Raw genomic sequence first — 4,091 nt, forward strand, 5'->3', positions numbered from 1 at the left:
TGTGACTATAGTCATATCAGAATTTTAAAAAGGACCCTCATTGAATCAGTCTTCAGTGACAGCCATCATCTGCTGCCCCCGCCTGTTCCCAGGGGGTCATGAACTCTCCATGGCTTCTCCTTTCCAGCATCCAGTCCACTAAAACAACAATAAGGTGGCAAAGCATACACACCACATAAATCCTCTATTGTGTCCTCAAAAGAGCTTAATTTGCTGATTGATATTTGAGCCTTTCCTGCGACTCGGTGCTACCGGGCCGCAGGAGTCCTGCCGGGTTGCTCAGCCAGAGCGGTTCTTCAAAGAGCCTGGGGGGGAAACCAGGGGACTGTTGATTTGGCTCCTTCAGGATGAGGTGGAGTGGGGTTGGGTATGGGGGGGGGTGGGGGGGACAAGAGCTCCTTTCATGGGGAAATAACAGTGGAAAGTCTGTGCTAAGGAGTTAATCACGCGCTGCATATGTGTCCTCTTTCGGAGGAGCAAAACGAGGGATATAGCTAAAACTGGGGCCACAAGGCAGTGAAGGAGGATGAATGGATGCAATATAAGCATGGATGGACAGGTCATGTGATGGGTAATTGGAACCAGAAGGGAAAATGGCTCTGTTTTCTCCCTTGACATGGTGTGTTACTTACTCTACGCATGTGTGCAATGCATATAAAAAGTGCTGACCTGTATTTCCATGGTTGTAAAACCTGAGACTCATTTACAATCCACTTATTGAACCGTTGGGGGAACAGCTATTTTGATCAACGTTTCTCTTGACCCTGAGTACAAGTAGATGTTGAACTGACCTTTGTAGATCATTCGGAAAAAGATGCTCTGCCTTTTCTTGCCTAAAGCCTCATGAACACTGCTTGTTTCTTGTTTTAGCCACAATAGAAACAATGCTCCAAGTTCTGTTATATACTTTCCTATCTATGACAATCGTGGTCATTCTTAGCTCAAGCATATTTGATTGAACTGAATGCATCATTACCAAGCCTCTGAAAAGCCTGCTGACTCAGCTTCATGAAGCTTCTAAACTGGATGGTGGCCCTTTACTACAGCTCTGCATTAAATAATAATAAAAATATATATAAATAGAAGGGGGGTGTCATAAATGAGAACTTATTGTTGTACAAACAGCAAATGAAGTGACCAACAGTAACAAAAGATGAGTGAAGAAAAATACAGTTTGCCAACATATTTGGAAAATCGTTGAACTATTTAGATAACCAACACACTGAAATATTTAAAGGTTTATTCTCATGTGACCCAAATTAACCATCAGAACTTCAAAAAGCAGGTTTCTTTCTTCTGGTTTGTTTTACACAACATTTTATGCAACAGGAGCACCAGGAATGCCTTCATCAACCATACTACTTCCGACAAGGTGATTAGTTCAACTGTGTGTGATGACAGTCATAAAACTTTCAGAGGTTTCCTGCGCACTTGAAAAGAAACTCTAAAGGTCGGTACAATTTATTGAAAAAAAACATCACACAGGACATGTGAATTGCTGCAGGCGGTGCTGGAGCAATGTGGAGTGCTGCTTTCAGCATTTCGACTAATCCAAATAGTGCTACATGGTTCGAAGCCAAAAAACCAGCCACAACCAGTCAAATGACACAAAAAAACCAAAACACTTTTCCAGAATCACAGATCAGTCACAGATCAGCAACAATCTTTTGGGATCAAATTCCATATCTTTGCTGGCAACAAAAATGATTCCAATAAAGAATAGTATAGCCTCTCCAGTGGAAGACATGGTGGAGGTACTGTCATGCTTGGTGACTGCTTTTCTAAAACTTCAGGACATCTAAAGATCACAGAAAAATTTTAGAGAGACAGATGTGTTATGTTAGCCAGAGTCATGAAGCCTGGTTTAAGCCAAAGCACACATCCAGTGTCATCAAAAATGGTAGGTAAGATGAACTGTTTTGAGGTAGCCAGCAATGAGTTCTGACCTACTTGCTGTTTGGAGAGAGGTCAAATCCAATACTGATGGGTAAGCTTTGCAAGGGAAGTGTCAGAAACTGGAAAAAACAGAAGCTGTGCAAATAGGCTAATCTTTATTTGAAAAAAAAAAAAGTATTATTATTATTAGGAAAATAAACAACATTGAGGAGCCTCTGGGTATATTACGGCTACATGTTGCCATTAGTGGTCCCTGACTGGCCCTAAGAGGACAATTAAATATATGATATTAGATTTTTTTTTTACCTTCACTTCATGTTCATAAGTATATATTCTTGGTATAGCTTCCTTTTTTTGTTAATTTTATGGAATATTGAAATAATAATATTGGGGCTATGCACAGGGACAACACACAGCAAACACAACCTGGACTCAGTGTGGGACATTTTCTTGATGAGGCCAGGGTGTTAACCAATGCCACACATGGCTTTTGTATCTGGTTTTCATTTCATTCAATAAGACAAACCTCGATTTCCCAAAACCAATTTTAATTTCACATCCTCTTCGTGGTTGGTGGCCAAAGCTCCTAACACAATGAAATCCAGCCCCGAACCTCCAAATCAAGTGACGGCAGCTCATAGTGAGATTTATTACTAGAATGGAGAAGAATGTTGACACAACTGCCTCCATCTGCCCATCCTTAGCTCGCAGATGGAGCAAGTTCTCAGCTGAGCATACCACCACATGGCTTCTCATCCCAGACATGTTGTGGGAAAGTCACAGATTGGAGAGGCACATCGTGTGTCACCACTGCACAGCAGTTCAGGATAAGCTGTGTTGACTGAGCATTTGTACAAGTCTTGATGGATTCCCAGCGCCTGCTGCTCTTGAATGGACTCGGAAGGGGAGAGGCTTCTGATTGTGATTATGAAACTTGGTCTTTGCATGTTCCCTGTGCAGCGAGCTCAGGGTAATATTTCGCTCCTCAATACTGAAGGCTGACAGGCGAGACATAAAATCACTTTGGTGCTGCAATTACAAAAGACACACAAGTGGGACACTCACGAACTGTGTGAGAGTGGTCAAAAAGTCAAAGATAACACTGGGAACGGGTGACTGATCATTGTTCAGGCCACACAAATGTAACTTCTTCAACCAGAGGGACACATTTGAACTATTCAATAATGCCAACAACAATGTGTCCCTCTACCTTCTATACTTGCTTTGTTCAGATTAAGGTGTGACATCCATACATCCATCCATACATACAAACCAATAAATAAATAGACAAAAAATAAATAGATATGCAGGAAATTAATGAAAGTCAGTGCGACGTGTGTGTGTGTGTGTGTGTGTGTGTGTGTGTGTGTGTGTGTGTGTGTGTGTGTGTGTGTGTGTGTGTGTGTGTGTGTGTGTGTGTGTGTGTGTGTGTGTGTGTGTTCGTTAAGTGGCTGTCAGTCTAAACACTGAGCTGGAGTTGGGGCACCCTCAATGTCCCATGTCTCCAGAAACAGTGAGGCTTTAAAACTTGGGCTCTATGAGTCAGCCAAAAAACTCTGGACTCACAAGAAAAAAAAAAGACCAACAGCAGTCCCCGAGTTTCCATGGAAACAAGAACAGATTGGAACCACATCTGGTAACCATTTCAGTCTTTGCAAGCAGAGGAAGAAAGAAATTTATGAGCAAGGGGGAAAAAGACAAATATTTTCTGCAATGCAAAGCAGAAAGAAAGCGGAGTCAGGTTACACTTGAAAGTGGGTGAAAATATTAATTTTATGGCGGGCCAAGTCAAGAGTTTTTCAGTGTGAGCTTGGGCGGGTGGATTAAGCTTGTAGAGAATCACTGGCTGGGGAGTTGTGTACATTAGCCACATGCATAAACTGGCTCCAGAAACAAAGACGAGCCAATCTATTGCAATGTCCACAAATCTACGCACAGGTTCCTTCTTGAAAAACCGCAATGTCAAAGTCAGTGTGAGATTTGATGTTTATAAAGAGGAAAGCAACTTTTTGAATCAATGTTTGATATCAACATGTATCTATTTGCAGCACAGTTTCTGAAAATGCTTACACTTTTATGCTTCCGAATTGGCCAGGGGAGAGCTAAAGGAAAAGAAAGTTGTGTGTCTCTTCACCCTGCCGGCTGTCTGTCTGTGAGAAACGCTGTCTAATTGCAGTCCTTCTTACGCATTAAAC

Source organism: Blennius ocellaris (genome assembly GCF_963422515.1).
Source record: "Blennius ocellaris genome assembly, chromosome: 7".
NCBI classification, from domain to species: domain Eukaryota; kingdom Metazoa; phylum Chordata; class Actinopteri; order Blenniiformes; family Blenniidae; genus Blennius; species Blennius ocellaris.